The 18,831-nt window shown below is 42.9% G+C and overlaps 1 protein-coding gene across 1 annotated transcript in view; it reads left to right on the top strand.

Annotated features, from left to right (window-relative positions):
- FOXO6 (forkhead box O6) overlaps positions 1–18,831 on the top strand; it is a 222,885-nt gene that overhangs the window by 22,773 nt on the left and 181,281 nt on the right. The window lies entirely within an intron of this gene.

Genomic DNA, 18,831 nt, shown 5'->3' on the forward strand with positions numbered 1-18,831 from the left:
TATCCAGATTCCTAGGAGGTCAGTAAGGGGTGAGTACAAGTGCACTAGAGTGCCTTCCGTCCCCTGTCCTATTGCTCTCCTATATCTCCTATACCTTTCTTCTATTCCTATATCTCTTCTTCTATTCTTTCATTGATATTTTCTATTACTATACCTTCTTTTCTATTATTTCTCAGATATATTTTACTATGAGTATCTCCTCTATAACCTTCATCATGTATTTTACTATGTCTATATAGATATATACCCACTAAAACCCTCATTGTGTATTGGACAAAATAAAATAAAATAAAATAAAATAAAATAAAATAAAATAAAATAAAAAATAAAATAAAATAAAATAAAATAAAATAAAATAAAATAAATAAAATAAAATAAAATAAAATAAAATAAAATAAAATAAAATAAAATAAAATAAAATAAAATAAAATAAAATAAAATAAAATAAAATAAAATAAAATAAAATAAAATAAAATAAAATAAAATAAAATAAAATAAAATAAAATAAAATAAAATAAAATAAAATAAAATAAAATAGTTTGGAAAACCAGCAAATACCACCTCTGGCTGGCTCCAGAGTGGGGTGGAAATTGAGATTTTGCAATATCCTTCCCCCAGGAGTAGGGAGAGATTGGGGATTTCTTAGTATCTTTTCCCTGAAATCAGGTGGGACTGGAGATTTTATAGTATCCTTCCCTTGCCACCCCCACCAAGCCACGTCCACATAACCCGTTGTAAAAAAAATATGCATTTCACCATTGCCTGTTGCTGCACTTACCTGGGCCTGTAGAGGAGTGTGGAGGCAACCTTGACGTATGAATGCATGAATGGTTCGACCCCGAGAAAGAGGAGGAGGTGAGAAAGAAACTCAAGATCGTCCCATCCTTATTCTCTTTGATATGAGGGTGAGACGAAGGAAAGAAGCACTGCGAAGCTTTTAAGAATCTATTATTGTACCCGTGGAGTTAGGGCAGTTTTTGTAAAGTTTGTTTCCTGGCCTGGCATAACTTGATGGGCTGACAGCAGAGGTGGGTTTCAGCAGGTTCTTCTGACCAGTTCTGGAGAACCGGTAGTGGAAATTTTGAGTAGTTTGGAGAGCCGGTAAATATCACATCTAACTAGCCCCATGCCCATCTATTCTCTGCCTCCCAGTTGAGTCCCAGTTGATCAGGAGGAAATGGGGATTTTGCAGTAACCTTCCCCTGCCATGCCCACCAATCCATGCCACACCCACCAAGACATGTCCATAGAACCGGCAGTAAAAAATTTTTGAATCCCACCGGTGGCTGAGATTAACCTGCACACTCTTCCCAAAATTGCCACCACCAAACTTCAGTTTGCACAAAGGAGAAACATTCTTTTTTAAAATATAATCTTTATTGCAAATAAATGGGGGAAGGGAGCACAGAAAACAAAAGGACTATTTAGACATTGGTACAAATGAGTGTGGTTTTAAAGTATGCAATTTTAAAATAGTATGCATATTTACACGGGGGAGGAAAAAAGGAGAAGAAAAATTAGAGCAGGAAAGGAAGAGAGAGAGGGGGTAAAAAGAGGAAGAGAAAAGAGGAGGACAAAAGGCAAGAGATGAAAAAGGGAAAGAAATAAAACCGCTAGGTGAGAAAGAAAGAGAGCGAGAATATATAGAAAAAAGATAGAAGGTGAAACCAGCAATAGACTGGTGTATCGTTTCCTTACGACGTAAAGTTCATATTTATCGTTGGAGTGTCGTTCCTTTTTTTTAAAAAGAGTAGTTGTAAATTTCTATTAGTTGGATTTGGATTGTAGTTTTAAAATTTTTTCCAGTGTTATATATATATAGGAGAAACATGTAGGAGAAACAAGGAGGTTAGCCACATGAATGAAATCAGTTTTAGATCAAATTAAATTTAGCCTTGTCCATGTTTCTTGTTTTTGTTCCATCTATATTTCTGGTGTGACTGCTGATCCCAAACAGGTTGGTGCCTCTTACAGCATAGAGCAGTGATGGCGAACCTATGGCACAGGTGCCACAGGTGGCACATGGAGCTATATCTGCTGGCATGCGAGCCGTTACCCTAGCTCAGCTCCAATGTGCATGTACGTGTTGGCCAGCTGATTTTTGGCTCATCTAGAGGCTCTGGGATGGCATTTTTGGCTTCCAGAGAGTCTCTGGGGGGGATAGCGGAGGGCATTTTGGCCTCTGGAGCATGGGGAGGATTGAAAAAGGGCTTACTGGGCCCACCAGAGTTTGGACAATGGGCTGTTTCGGGCCTCCAGAGGTGGGGGAGGGCATTTTCACTGTCCCCAAGCATTGAATTAAGGGTGTGGGCACTCAAGCATGCACGATAGCACATATATACACACACTTTCGGCACCCGAGGAAAACAAGGTTCGCCATCACTGGCACAGAGCCACAATATTTCAGAAAATGCATTATAGCCTCCTCGCCCAACTCAGGGCCAATCATTAGGCATTGCTTCACACCAGGAGGTAAATTGGGCAAGGCTGCTCTCCATCACCTTTTGAGGGATGCTCTTTTCTACCTGAGCACACCTGTCAGGGATCCAGGTATTTTAAAAGAATATGGGTGTATTGCATACTAAAACGCTCTACACGAATCTGAATTATTAACGGTCAAAGCAAATAGGTGGTAGATAAAAGCCAAAATAATACAAGCTGCGTCGGACTTCTTAGATCTTTTTTTAAAAAAAATGTTTTGTTTATTAGTTTTTGCACATTAAAAACATCACTATAATTTTAAATAGGTATACAGTATGCCCATTTCCTTACATAACCTACATTTCAATATTTCAATATATTTATATACAATATATTTCATGTCTATGCATTTCTCAATTTTTGCATTTTATCACAGTCCCTTGTTTCTATTCCCTATCCATTTGTTTCAAATCTCATAGTATTCAGAGTTACTTGTTCCCTTGCTTTCCATTGTCATTCTATTCATTTTTGCGCATTTGTAAATTTTGTCTATGGTATTATTTTCTGGTGGAACCATTTTATTATTCCAAAATTGTGCATACGATATTCTTGCTGCTGCTGTTATATGCATCATTAGGTATTTGTGTGTTTTGGGGAGTATTTTTTTCGTTGATTCCTAGCAACATACATTTCGGGGTGAATTCTATTTCTGCATTTATTATCTCCAGTAGCCACTTGTGAATTATTTTTCAGAATCCTTTTGCTTTGGGGCATGGCCACCACAAGTGGAAGAAGGTGCCTAATTCTTTGTTTCTTTTTAAGCATTTCGAATTTGAATTTGGATAAATGTTCACCAATCTGGTGTTTTGCTGGGCTCTCTGATAGGAGCCTCCCAAAAATTCAAGGGTATACATTTCAGACACACACACTTTTGAAAATTCAAAACAATGTTTTTTATCACAAAATTCAAAATAAACTAAGCGCTCTTTTTGTATTGCAAAGAGCACTCCTCCCAAAACAACCGGGTAGTCTGTACAATTTCCCTTAAGCAGTCATTAAGTACTTAGCTAGCAGCTGTGAAGAAACTTCACACCCCTTCTTCTTCCAACGAAGTGAGACACACACACACACACACACACACACACACACACACTTTGCTCTGCTTTGTTTTCAAAGGCGTGAAAAAACAACAAAGTCCAGAAAACACAGGATTCCTGATGAACTCCGATCAGATATTCTTCCACAACGGCCAAACCCACATGCTGCTATTTATAGCAGCAGCCCTAATTACTGGAGCCCTACCCAAACACAGGTGGCCTCCCTTATCTCCTGTAATATGTTCTTACTTGGTCTCTTCTATGCATAATTCTGTGCTTGCATGGGTCCAAAATGTAATCATCTGAAGCTATAGAAGATAAGGGAGATTGACTGCCTGGGCTGTGTGCCAAGCCCTCCTCTGCCGAGTCACTCCCACCTTCTTCTTCGTCCAAGGAAACTAAACTCTGAACTGATTCTGTCGGCAATAACACAGGCCTGTGACATGTTGAAATTTCCCCTGCATCCACCTCCCCATTCCCTGGGGCAGGAGCTGGGCCAGAGCCAACCACAACACCTGGATGGTGCTAAGTGCCATGTATAAAACATCTTATAATAATTTTCTTTAAATGCCGCTGATTTAGTTAATTTACAGTTTGTGTTCCTGGTCTTCTCCCAGTCTGCCAAGAGTGTGTTCTTAGATCTTTTGTGACCATGAAGGCATTTGAGGCTAATGACATCTTTGACTCCTCCCTCAGCCTGGTCATCTTCTACAATACCCTTTTCTTCTCCTTCCCCCCCTCCACCGCCCCCCAAGAAGGTAGATATTCCTCCTTCCAAAATCTGCGCTGCAATCCTACTAGCGTTTTTTATTTTCTAAGAATGCCTCCAGGGTGTATACAAAATTTCAAAGTACTTTTGGAAATCAAGATTGTGCCCCAGGCTGTTGTTTTGTTTGCAACATGCTGATTTCCTTCAGTATTTTAATTATGTAATCTATAAAATCACATTGGGTGGAGCATGGAATGTTTCGGGCAGCAAAGGAGGGGTGTGGGGGGGCACATCCAGTGGTGCAGGATTGGGAATCCAGGTTTTGCAATAGCGGGGCGGAATTTGGCATTGAGTTGGCAATTTGGGATTAGAGTTCCTTTGGGGAATTGGGGGTTTTAAGGGAACTTTTACCTGCTCTTCCGTGAGACCGAGAAGACACACTTTGCTCTTAACCTTCCTCCCAATACAGTGCTAAAAAGGTCTAAAAGAAATGGCCCTGAAGTTGTTTGCCTCATCCACTCTGCAGTAAGGGTGCTGGAGAGATTCCTTGGTCTGTTTCCCAGGCTTTGACTTCGCTTCTTTGGATGTCTTGTTTATAGCTCGGATCCTCAAATTGGATGGCAATTCCCCTGCCCCCCCTCTGCCCCTCTGGAGTACTCACTGTCTGGGCTTTTAGTCCAACACAATCTCCCCTTTGATCCACAGCCGCTGCCTGCCTGTGCGTTCCCAGCTTCCCACCCCTTTCCGCGAACCAGCTGCTTTGTCTGTGCCCTTTTGTCCTGTGGAAGGTGTCAGTGCAAACTGTTTGGAGGCAAAAGGCAGCTGAGGCTATGTAAGGGTCCTCAGAGTAGTTTGGCTTGTATCCTGCTGAAGCCTCTATTCGACGGGAATCCCTTCATTATTTGGGGCTGAGAGAGGGAAGGAAGGAGGGAGAAAGAGGAGGGAGGGAGGGAGGGAGAGGAGGGAGATGAGAAAGAGAGAAGAGCAAGGAGAGGAGGGAGATGAGAAAGAAGAGAGAGGAGAGGAGAGAGAGGAAGGAGAGAAGAGAGAGAAAGGAGGGAGGGAGAGGAGGGAGAAATAGAGAAGAGAGAGGAGAGGAGGGAGATGAGAAAGAGGAAAGAGAAAGGAGGGGGGAGGAAGAGGAGAGAAGAGGAGGGAGGGAGATGAGAAAAAGAGAAGAGAGAGGGGAGGAGAAAGAGGAGGGAGGGAGAGGAGGGAGATGAGAAAGAAGAGAGAGGAGAGAGATGAGGGAGAGAAGCGAGAGGAGGGAGAGAAGAGAGAGAAGAGAGAGAAAAGAGGGAGGCAGGGAGGGAGATGAAGGAGATGAGAAAGAGAGGAGAGAGGAGGGAGAAGAGAGAGTGAGAGGAGGGAGATGAGAAAGAGGAAAGAGAGAGGAGGGGGGAGGAAGACAGGAGGAAGAGGGGGGAGGAAGAGAGAGGAGAGAGGAAGGATGGAGAGAAGAGGAGAGAGGAGGGGAGGAGAAAGAGGAGGGAGAAAAGAGAGAGGGGAGAGAGGGAGAGGAGGGAGATGAGAAAGAGAGGAGAGAGAGGAGAGGAGGGGCATGAGAAAGGAGAGAGAGGAGAAGAGAGGAGGGAGGGAGGAAGGGAGAGAAAGGAGAGGAGGGGGATGAGAAAGCTAAGAGAAAGAGGAGGGAGGGAGGAAGAGGAGAGGAGAGAGAGGAGGGGGGAGATGAGAAAAAGAGAAGAGAGAGGAGAAAGAGGAGAGAGGAGGGGTGGAGAGAGAGACAGACAGACACAGAGAGAAATACAAAGATTGCTTTCACGGCTGGAGGAGAAAAACAGCTGAGGGATCGCTAGGCGGGAGGGAGTCACGCTCCTTGGGAAGGCAGTATCAGGGTTGGGGGTGGAGTGGGAAAGGCTGCCATTCAGGGATTAGAGCTCAGCTGGGTTTGGGCACCTCCCCTGCCAAGTTTCAAGGATTTGTTTGCTAGGTGCTCCCTAGGCGCCAGAGAACTCTGTCTCCCTCTCTCCCTCAGATCCTCTGGGTGATAGCAAACGCAGCTTCCTAGCCCTCTGTTTGTGTCTGAGAGTAGGGAAGAAGGATGACAGGCAGCCAGTGGTATATTCTGCTCTCCCTCCCTCCAAATCCCAACTCTTAGTTTCCTGCGTGCGCCTCTCTCTCGGTCCAACCTCTTTCCCTTTCGCCACTAGTGCCCTGTTCTATAACACAGTGTTCCCCAACCTTGGCAACTTGAAGATATTTGGACTTCAACTCCCAGAATTCCCCAGCCAGCGAATGCTGGCTGGGGAATTCTGGGAGTTGAAGTCCAAATATCTTCAAGTTGCCATGGTTGGGGAACACTGCTATAACACATGGTGTTTTCTAGATTGTTACGGCAGCTTCCTTCCACGCTTTTCTATGGCATCATGCTATTCTACCCCTATGGACTCCATGCCATACCCTATCTCATAACAGAAGCAGAATAACAGAGTTGGAAGCAGATGTGGGCTGCTAAGGTGGAGCGGTGACCTGTGCCCGCCCCCATGGCTCTGAGTGCTAGCACCTGGGCAGGTAGCGAAATCACACCCGGACACGCAGGTGTGCCTGGCCTGTATGTGAAAGGGCCTTTTGGGGATTTTGATTAGATTAAAGCAAAGCATGGGGCAAGAAAACCATGATGGGTGAGCAGTGTGGTCGGGCGGTAGGAAAAGCAAGTAGGATGCTTGGCTGCATAGCTAGAGGTATAACAAGCAGGAAGAGAGAGATTGTGATCCCGCTCTATAGAGCACTGGTGAGACCACATTTGGAATACTGTGTTCAGTTCTGGAGACCTCACCTACAAAAAGATATTGACAAAAATGAAGGGGTCCAAAGACGGGCTACAAGAATGGTGGAAGGTCTTAAGCATAAAACGTATCAGGAAAGACTTAATGAACTCCATCTGTATAGTCTGGAGGACAGAAGGGAAAGGGGGGACATGATCGAAACATTTAAATATGTTAAAGGGTTAAATAAGGTTCAGGAGGGAAGTATTTTTAATAAGAAAGTGAACACAAGAACAAGGGGACACAATCTGAAGTTAGTTGGGGGAAAGATCAGAAGCAACATGAGAAAATATTATTTTACTGAAAGAGTAGTAGATCCTTGGAACAAACTTCCAGCAGACGTGGTTGATAAATCCACAGTCACTGAATTTAAACATGCCTGGGATAAACATATATCCATCCTAAGATAAAATACAGAAAATAGTATAAGGGCAGACTAGATGGATCATGAGGTCTTTTTCTGCCGTCAGTCTTCTATGTTTCTATGATGTTCAACCTTATTTCATCCCTATGTAATTTCCCCCCTTTCTGTCCCATTAAAATTTACAGTTCAGAGAAAATAACCGGCATTTTTCTTGACCATCTGGGCATCCTGAGGCCTCCGGCTGGTGTACCTCTGATTTATATGATTGGAGATTTGTGAACGTCTTAGAGGGTACTAAGAAAACAAAGGAACAAGACATGGCTGTAGGCCAAACCAAGCTCCTTAGGTCAATCCTATTTATTTATTATTAATTGCCTGGATGTATGCCTTGCCTTTTGTACTAATGGGGATGACCTGGAAATTATGTGGAATAATAAATCAATCAATAGGAGTACTTTGAGATGGACTGAATGATATTACCACCAGTAAGGAGAAGAACGTTATGTACATCAACATAGAAAATGCGGAACTGGTTCAGTCTTTACCATCCTGGTGTTCTTCCAGGTATAGAATTATAGAGGAAGAGGGAGATTGTGATGCCGCTGAGACCACATTTGGAATATCGTGTTCAGTTCTGGAGACCAAACCTACAAAAAGATATTGATCAAATTGAACAGGTCCAAAGACTGGCTACAAGAAGGGTGGAAGGTCTTAAGCATAAAACGTATCAGGAAAGACTTCATGAACTCAATCTGTATAGTCTGGAGGACAGAAGGAAAAGGGGGGACATGATCGAAACATTTAAATACTGTATGTCAAAGGGTTAGATAAGGTTCAGGAGGGAAGTGTTTTTAATAGGAAAGTGAACACAAGAACAAGGGGACACAATCTGAAGTTAGTTGGGGGAAAGATCAAAAGCAATGTGAGAAAATATTATTTTACCGAAAGAGTCGTAGATGCTTGGAACAAACTTCCAGCAGACGTGGTGGGTAAATCCACAGTGACTGAATTTAAACACGCCTGGGATAAACATAGATCCATCCTAAGATAAAATACAGGAAATAGTATAAGGGCAGACTAGATGGACCATGAGGTCTTTTTCTGCCGTCAATCTTCTATGTTTCTATGTTTCTAGAGTTGGAAGGGACCTTGGAGATCTTCTAGTCCAACCCCCTGCTCAAGCAGGAGACCAAGGGTGTCAAAGTCAAGGCCCATGGGGCAGATCTGGCCCTCGGGGTACTTAAATCTGACCCATGGGGCCAACCTGGAAATAGCAAAGGCCCGATCCGCTGTGTCTCTGGCAGCCAAAACGGAGTGCCTCCCCCATATTCCATTTTTGACAAGCAGAAAGAGATTAAATGGACTCTGGGGGATGATAGAAGACAGCAAGGCCAGGATGCACATTGTCCATGGGGTTTGTGATGGGTTGGGCACGACTTTGTAACTAACAACAACAGCCCTCTCTAAGTGGTTTTACACAGTCAGCATATTTCCCCCAACAATTTGGGTCCTCATTTTACGCACCTTGGAAGGATGGAAGGCTGCGTCTACTGGTAGTAGAAATCGCCTGCAGTGCTGCACTCTAACCATTGTACCACCCTTGGCTCATAATTAAACAATGGTTAATAGCTTGACATTCTGTATACTCTCAGCTACTATGTCTTCTCAACTCTACTCGTGTTTGTCAAAACATGCTGATTTAGCATCATTTATGAACCTATATCTATGCCCTCATCCCCTCGAGGCTCGACTACTGCAATGCTCTCTACATGAGGCTACCTTTGAAAAGTGTTCGGAAACTTCAGATCGTGCAGAATGCAGCTGCGAGAGCAGTCATGTGCTTCCCCAAATATGCCCGTGTTACACCAACACTCTGTAGTCTGCATTGGTTGCCGATCAGTTTCCGGTCACAATTCAAAGTGTTGGTTATGACCTATAAAGCCCTTCATGGCACCGGACCAGATTATCTCAGGGACCCCCTTCTGCTGCACGAATCCCAGCAACCAGTCAGGTCCCACAAAGTGGGTCTTCTCCGGGTCCCATCAACTAAACAATGTCGCTTGGCGGGACCCAGGGGAAGAGCCTTCTCTGTAGCGGCCCCGACCCTCTGGAACCAACTCCCCCCAGAGATTAGAATTGCCCCCACCCTCCTCACCTTTCGTAAACTTTTAAAAACCCACCTCTGCCGTCAGGCATGGGGGAACTGAGATATTCTTTCCCCCTAGACCTTTACAATTTACACATGGTATGTCTGTATGTATGTTTGGTTTTTATAATAAGGGTTTTTTAGTTATTTTAGTATTGGATTGGATTGTTACATGCTGTTTTTATCATTGTTGTTAGCCGCCCTGAGTCTACGGAGAGGGGCGGCATACAGATCCAATAAATAAATAAAAATATTTAGCAAGACTCTACTCTGGTAAAAGATGGAGACGCTGAAGCCATGGGCATGAGCTTAAATGGACTCTTAAATGGGAATGGTAGAGGACAGGAAGGCCTGGAGGAGCGCTGTCCATGGAGCCGAGACAGGACTTCGCAACTAGCAACAATAACAATGCATGAATATAAGGAGCACAGCTTCCCCAAAGATTTGCACATTGTTAGCGAGTGAATGCTTACGGAAGAAGCAGATTATAGTGCTTATGGAGCAAACTAGGTTAATTATATTGAAGCAGGAGGGTGTGATCTTTGGCAAATGGCATAGAGCGCAGGAGTTTTCCATTTCTCTCTTCTAGTCTTTTAAACTTCTTTCCCCACCTGTCTCCTCTTCATACCTTTCTTGTTTGGCGGGTAATTCTGATTTCGTTTTGCATTGGCAGTCCCAAGCTTTTAAACACAAAATCCATGGGGCCGACAGGGAGGCAAGTGACCGTAGGTGACACGGACTACGGAAATTGGAAATCCATGGCTTGCTCAGCATATGCACTATGGACAGTGAAGGGCTACCAAACATTTTACTACCACACTGTGGGCCTGGCTTATGCAGGACGCCCTGCATTTTCTCTCTCTCCAGTTATGTGCATGTGATTCTACGCAGGACTCCTCAAACCTGGCAACTTTCAGTGCAAATTGGGTGCTCTGGGGTGGAGCTCCATTTTTTGCTACCCCACTGCGTTCCCCCCATCTGGGCAGCAGTCCCCCCCTGAATATGGACAATGTAATCCATGAACAACTGATCAAACACATCAAGGTGGACTCAGCCTTCCATCCTTCCAAGCTCCATTAAAATGAGGACTCAGATTATTGAGGGCAATATGCTGACTCTCTATAAATGGCTTAGAGAGGGCTGTGAAGCATTGTTAAGTGGTATATAAGTCTAAATGCTATTGCTAAAACATGGGGTGATATAAAGCAGGACTTAACGTTATATGCAAGGGCTGGTTGCATCCAAAAGCACAGGTTTTAAAAGGAGCGATAAAGAGGAGAGTTTATTTATTTTATTTATTTATTCCATTTTTATGCCGCCCTTCTCCTTAGACTCAGGGCGGCTTACAACATGTTAGCAATAGCACTTTTTAACTGAGCCAGCCTATTGCCCCCACAATCCGGGTCCTCATTTTACCCACCTTGGAAGGATGGAAGGCTGAGTCAACTTTGAGCTGGTGATGAGATTTGAACCGCTGACTGTCAGCTTCAGTGGCCTGCAGTACAGCACTCTACCTGCTGCGCCACCCCGGCTCATTTTGTTGATGGAATGTAAAACTGTTATCATTGGGCCCAAATGGCAGGTGTTGGGAATCAATGACTGACTAGGAAGGGACTTTAGCAATCTGGGGAGAGGCACACTTTATTATAAAGTTTATATCCTGAAATCCAGAATGACATTCATAAACCCTGATGTCCCTCACCCCCTCTCTCTCCAGTTATGCACGTCTGATTCTACACAGCGGTCCTCAAACTTGGCAACTTTTAAGACTTGTGGACTTCAACCCCCAGTATCCTCCAGCCAGCTGTGAATTGAAGTCTACGGGTCTTAAAGGTGCCACGTTTGAGGAGCCCTGCGTAGAATCACACCCACATAACTGGAGAGAGAGAGAGAGGGTGGGGGGCATCAGGGTTTATGAATATCATTTCTGGATTGCAGGATATAAATTTCAAAATAAAGTGTGCCTCTTCCCGGATTGCTAAAGTCCCTTCCCAGACTCCTAAGCTGTCTCCTTTGCAAGATGGCTGGCTGTTTCTTAAATCAGTACATCAGGAAAAAGGTCTACTGCATATTGGATCAGCCTGTCACAGAGGTCTTCAACCTTGGCAACTTTAAGACTTGTGGACTTCAACTCCCAGGATTCTCCAGCCAGCTATGCTGGCTGGAGAATCCTGGGAATTGAAGTCCACAAGTCTTAAAGTTGCCAAGTTTGAAGACCTCTGTCATTCTGCGGAGTAAACTCTGCTAGGAATATTCTGACCGAAGGCACATTAAGTTGCCAATTTGGAAGAAATTGAAGATTGCTTGGAAAAGACCGGCTGAATTCTTGCCTGGAGAGCTGTTAGTTGGTGCCCGAGGGCATAATGAATGTTTCAATCTGTTTACCTGGCTCTCTTTGTGAGGAGGGGAGAAAATAGCAGAGGTGGCTTGAGGAAGTGGGTAGAGGGACTTGCTGGAGACAGGCTGGCTGTTGTTCAAAACCCTCTTATTATACAACCAGGGAAGAAAAGTCTGGATGGATCTCTAGGGTGGCTAACAAGCTTCTGGTTGCACCCAAAGGACCCTGCCGTATCGGGGATTAAAAGAGGAGATGGCAATGAGGAAATTTCTTGGGACATTAATTTCAGATTTCATTATCTCCAGTGTCTAACAAAACCACCGAGGTCTCCTTGCATAGAAGCAGTGTGGAAGATTCTTTCCACCACCCCAAGATGAATAGAACCACAGTGACAAAGCAGGGTGGAGATGTGAGTTTGCTTTCTTTAGGGACCAAGTAAAATTTGGAAATGCTCTGAGCCCGAATTGAAGGAGAAGCTTTATTTGAGCTTTCTCTTCATACGAGGGTCACCCAAAAAGTAATGCACCACATTTTTTTCTTCAACAATTATTGATTGAACACAATGAAACTTACACACAAGAAAAAATTATGTTTCTTCTACACTCCCTATTTTTCCATGTAATCTCCGTCCCGTTCTCTGGCCTTCCTCCAACGAGACACAAGGGCGTGTACGCCCTGTCGGTACCACTCCTAGTTCTGGTCACAAAGCCATTTCTGCATTGTGCGAATCACTTCTTCGTCATCCTCAAAATGTCTTCCGTGAATGGTCAGCGACTAACCGTACTTCTGTCGACTGCAGATTCTCTATCAACTGTACACAAATGTTTGTGAATGTTCCCAACAGTTTGTTTCTTCATGGTGAGAAATTCAATGATGACACGCTGCTTGTAACACACATCACTTACAGACCCCATTTTGAAACACTGCTGCAGAAACACAAAATTTACACACTGATAATTCAAATAATGTACAGTGTTCCCTTGATTTTTGCGGGTTCGAACTTCGCGGAAAGTCCATACCACGGTTTTTCAAAAATATTAATTAAAAAATACTTTGCGGGTTTTTTCCCTATACCACGGTTTTTCCTGCCCGATGACGTCATATGTCATCGCCAAACTTTTATCTGACTTTAATAAAAATTTTTTAATAAACTTTAATAAATAAGCATGGTGAGTAATAATCTGAATGATTGCTAAGGGAATGGAAAATTGCAATTTAGGGGTTTAAAGGGTTAAGGGAAGGCTTGTGATACTGTTCATAGTCAAAAAATAGTGTATTTACTTCCGCATCTCTACTTCGCGGAAATTCAACTTTCGCGGGCGGTCTCGGAACGCATCCCCCGCGAAAAGCGAGGGAACACTGTATAGCTAAAGTTTCATATTCTGTAGGCTGAGAAAAAAAATGTGGTGCATTACTTTCTGGACGACCCTCGTACCTTGCGTAATGCCCACGCTGCTACTTCCACAACTCAAGTAAGACCTTGCCTTGAACTCACATACCAGCAAAGGAAATAAAAGGCTTGTCTGCAGAGCCTAGAAATTACACACAGGCCCACAGGCATTTGCATATTTTATATATCCAGCATTTAAATTTAGGCACCAGTTAACCCAGAAAGACATCCGTAGTAATAATTTTTTAAAATCAAGTTATTAAAGCATGAATAAATTCACTGTCCTTTGATTAACTGATAAGGTAAAGGTTTCCCTTGCACACATGTGCTAGTCGTTCCTGACTAGGGGGCAGTGATCATCTCTGTTTCAAAACCGAAGAGCCAGCACTGTCCGAAGACATTCTCCACGGTCATGTGGCCAGCATGACTAAATGCCAAAGGGGCACAGTATGCTCTTACCTTCCCACCAAAGGTGGTCCCTATTTTTCTATTCACATTTTTACGTGCTTTCAAACTGCTAAATTGGCAGAAGGTGGGACAAGTAACAGGAGCTCAGTCCATTACGCGGCACTAGGGATTCGAACCACTGAACCGTTGACCTTTCTGATAGGCAAACTCAGTGTCTTAGCCACTGAGCCACTGCAACCCCTTGAATAACTTGATACACATATGCGTATCTATTGTTCCTCTGAATAGGTCATTTGTTTGGGTGGTAGAGCCACAGAATTCCTTTTTAAAAAGAATCTCAGGAACAGGATGGCTTTGTATTAAAAGGGTGTTCAGAACATCTTATGGCACCTGCATAAAATCACAGCTGCGAGTAATAGACTTTTTCAGATGATAAAATGATAACATGGTGAGTATATCCAGTCATAGAGCACACCTTGACTGGGGTGGTTGTGTCCAGATAAGGGTGTGTTTTTTGACCGAATTATGTTCAGTCAAAAAGTGCACCTTTACCCAAAGACAACCTTTCCTTTTTTTCTTGAACAGGTAAACATACTTTCTACACAAAACATTAGGTTGCTGTTACCTACCACATGTTTATCATTGTACCTGGAGGCATGCCAGCATTTAATCAACAAAGAAAAAAATTGAGTGAAGCAGGGAGGCTGTTGCACCCTTAATATAAGTGGGTGCCTACTATAGTGTCTACTTTTGCTTAACCTGAACATTCTTGAATACACCAAACATCACTGCTGTTTGATGAGCTCTTTGCATTCATGTGATCCCCAGGTAAAAGAGACAAGAAGTGGCTAATGGAGGAAAATGGCCATTGTAGACCATTCTAGCTTTCCAGAGGCTTCCCTGGAGCAGGGGTAGAGTAGAAGATGTCCAAGATCCCATCCAACTCTGTTTACTCTACTCTACTCTATATACTCTACTCTACTCTGTTCTACCCCATCCCTATCCCTATCCTACCCCTACTCCAATCCCTATCCCTATCCCTACCCCTACCTCTACCCTACTCTATTATTCTACTCTACTCTACTCTACTCTACTCTATATACTCTACTCTGTCCTACCCCATCCCTATCCCTATCCTACCCCTACTCCTATCCCTATCCCTACCCCTATCCTACTCTATTATTCTACTGTACTCTACTGTACTCTACTGTACTCTACTGTACTCTACTGTACTCTACTCTATATACTCTACTCTATTCTGTCCTACCACTATCCCTATCCTACCCCTACTTCTATCCCTATCCCTATCCCTATCCCTACCCGTACCCTACTCTATTATTCTACCCTACTCTACTCTACTCTGTTCTACCCCTACCCTTACCCCTACCTCTATCCCTACCCTACTCTATTATTCTACTCTACTCTACTCTACTCCACTCCATTCTCTGCTGACAGATACAATGCACAGAGATCATATGAACATTTATGGAAGGTCTGCCTTGGCTGTCAGTTGCCTATGAAGCAATATCTAAGTTTATGTTTGACTTTTAAAACCCTAACTGGTTTATGGTTTGACTATCAAATCAACTTTGAGAAAGTTGATCGAATGAAACATCTGTTTTTACGGTTTGGGGGTTTTAGATCTTAAATTTAATTAATTGGATTAAGATGTTTCATATTGTTTTATCATATGTTGTAAGCTGCCCCGAGTCCTTGGAGAGGGGCGGCGTAAAAGTCCAATAAATAAATAAATGAATAAATAAAATTTGTGAGATTGCCTTTCCTCTGAAGACCCTGGTCAGCTACGTGGCTCAGAGGTCCTTCTGAAGGTGTCCTCTCCTTCCCTTGGCAAGAAAGGACCTTCTCTTGCGTGGAGGTTCATTGCACACCAACTCTTCCAGTGCTTAGGAAGAGGATACCCCCCCCGATCTTCTTTAAAAACATTTTTTGGGGTTGCCTTGAGTTTTATTTCCCACGAAGGCAAGATATAAATTCAGAATTAAAGATATGGGCAAGCCTCTCTACAGCCTTTTTGAATTGAAGGCTTGTTTGTTAAAGCAGGTCCCATCACTGCCCCACCCCTCAATCAGATGGGAACGAAGGAGCAGATGGCCCCCGGAGCCTTAACTTCAATTCCACCCAGTCTCGGCAAAACAAGAAGGGACAGGCCCTCCTCCCCCCCCTCTGCTTTCAGGCTAATTTGTCTGAATTCAGGGAGGTCAGCCTGGTGGGAAAGAAAGAGGCAAGCCTTGAGAAGTGGTGGGCAACGAAGAGAGAGAGAGACGAGGAGGGGAGAGGGCGGGGCAGTGAACTTCTGAACCCGGAGAAGATGGGAGGCCAGTTCATTACCTTAAAACAAGTACCAAAAAAAATAATAATAAATGCCTCATCTTTCTAAAGCTGTCTGTCTGCAATTACAGCTTGGCACGTCTGCTTCGGAGGCCCTGGCATCCTTCCAGGTGGCAAGCTGCTTCTAAGAACCTACTCTAGCTCTGCCTCCCTCTCTCTCTCTCCCCCTCCTCTCTCTTTGTAACAAATCAAAGGTGTCTGCTCCGTTTCTCTGTCTCCATCTCCCCCTGCTCTGGATGATCCCGAGACGCCAGAGTTCTTCAAAAAGCTGCCCTCAGCTTCCTCCAGCCTTTATGTTAGCCTCCACTAGACAAAAAAAATATTCTTCCTTTGCTACTTGGACTCCTGGGGTGGCTCTGAGTAGTGCCTTCTTCTAAGGGGACGGACAGATGGACTCTCTCTCCTTCCTTCCTTCCCTCCTTCCTTTCCTTCCTCCCCCTTCCATCCTCTCCACTTCTCTCTTCCCTCTCCCATTTTTTCCTTCTCTCCCCTTCTCTCTCATTTGTTTCTTTTTCCTCTCCCTCGTTCTTTCCCTCCATTATTTTCTCATTTTTTTCCTCTCTCTCTTTCTATCTCTCCTCCTTTCTTTCTTTCTTTCTTTCTTTCTTTCTTTCTTTCGCTTTCTCTCCCTCTCTCTCTCTCTCCCCTCTCTCTTCTTTCTCTCTCCCTCTCTTTCTCTTTCTCTGTCTCTCCCTCTTTCTCTCTTTCTATCTCTCTCCCTTTCTTTCTCTCTCTCTCTCTCTCTGGGTTTTAGACAGAGACAAGTAAAAGTTACTGAGTTTAAAACTTAACCCAGCTTAGTGTGTTATGTAGAAACAGGTCTTACGTGTGTAACTCTGCCGGTTAAGCATGTTGTGTGGGTACAACCTATCTCTCTCTCTCTTTTCTTTTAAAACCATATTTGATATTTTGGGGCGTGCATAAGCGCACCAGCGTGCCTATCGTCCCGATAAGAGTCGTAAATCACAACTAACATGGATATGATCAAAGCTGCTAGGACCTAAATATCTGGAAGCTCAAGACACAATATCAGAGTTCAGAATTATTGGTGGCTACCGACCGAATTATTTGGAAAGCACCCAGTTGCCTTCTCTTAATTTCATCTCCTGCTTGGAGGCCCGATGCCCACCCCCTTCAGCATGAAATTTGGCTTCTGCGCATGCACAGCAAGCAAAATCTTGGGTGAGGATGCTCGCATGAATGAGATTTCGGTGATCGGCGAAAATCACCAAAATCTCCTTGTGTGTGCATCCTCATGCAAAATTTTGCTTGCTGCGCATGTGCAGAAGCCAAATTTCATGCTGATGGGGGTGCATGCGCTGACCAGACATGTGTACATCCACAACGGCCTCGGAGGGCGCATCGGTAGCACTGGAGGGAAGCAGCCCTTCACTGATTGAGTGCCACATGAAGCTGAGTATATACAAATATATATGGAGCTGGGGTGGCGCAGCAGGTAGAGTGCTGTACTGCAGGCCACTGAAGCTGACTGTAGATCTGTAGGTCAGCTGTTCAAATCTCATCACCGGCTTCAGGTTGACTCAGCCTTCCGTCCTTCCGAGGTGGGTAAAATGAGGACCCGGATTGTGGGGGCAATAGGCTGGCTCTGTTTAAAAAGTGCTATTGCTAACGTGTTGTAAGCCGCCCTGAGTCTAAGGAGAAGGGCAGCATAAAAAAATTGAATAAATAAATAATAAATAATAAATAATAAATAATAAATAATAAATAATAAATAATAAATAATAAATAATAAATAATAAATAATAAATAATAAATAATAAATAATAAATAATAAATACTAAATAATAAATAATAAATAATAAATAATAAATAATAAATAATAAATAATAATAAATAATAAATAATAAATAATAAATAATAAATAATAAATAATAAATAATAAATAATAAATAATAAATAATAAATAATAAATAATAAATAATAAATAATAAATAATAAATAACAAATAACAAATAACAAATAACAAATAACAAATAACAAATAACAAATAACAATAACAATAACAATAACAATAACAATAAATAATAAATAATAAATAATAAATAATAAATAATAAATAATAAATAATAAATAATAAATAATAAATAATAAATAATAAATAATAAATAATAAATATTTGAGATGATTTAATAACCATCATAATCTTGCTTTAACTAGGGCGTTGCCAGATGCCATTGCCCACCAACTTCCTTCTTGCATATTAGTATCTCCGATCAGAGAACTGGGCGATAAAGTCTCTGCTGCTGCAAACTCTTGTCTTTTTGTAAGAAAGCAAATGTTGACATACCCCTGTGCGTGATTCCCAGAGAACAAATGGAAGAAGAACATTCTGTGTTTTTTTCTGACCATGGTAGCACAGCACATTGTTCACATGCCAAAGATATGAAGATAGGGCTCCTGACAGGGGGAAGGTACCAGTGTTGAAGCTTTAGAGTAGGGGTGTCTAACCTTGGCAACTCTTAAGACCTGTGGACTTCAACTCTAAATCTTCCCCATGCTGGCTGGGGATTTCTGGGTGTTTGTTTGTTTGTTTGTTTGTTTGTTTGTTTGTTTGTTTCTTTCTTTCTTTCTTCCTTCCTTCCTTCCTTCCTTCCTTCCTTCCTTCCTTCCTTCCTTCCTTCCTTCCTTCCTTCATTTATTAGATTCGTTGAAGTTCGCATGTCTTAAAAATTGCCAAGATTGAACAGCCCTCCTTTATCCCAAAAATCCCTAACTTGCTGTTTTCTAATGATGGATGTCCACTCTCATAATCCCTTGTCAAAGTCGGAATCATTGCGAAATAGAAAATACATCAGGCCAGGA

This window comes from Erythrolamprus reginae, chromosome 11, assembly GCF_031021105.1.
Source record: "Erythrolamprus reginae isolate rEryReg1 chromosome 11, rEryReg1.hap1, whole genome shotgun sequence".
Taxonomy (NCBI): Eukaryota; Metazoa; Chordata; class Lepidosauria; order Squamata; family Dipsadidae; genus Erythrolamprus; species Erythrolamprus reginae.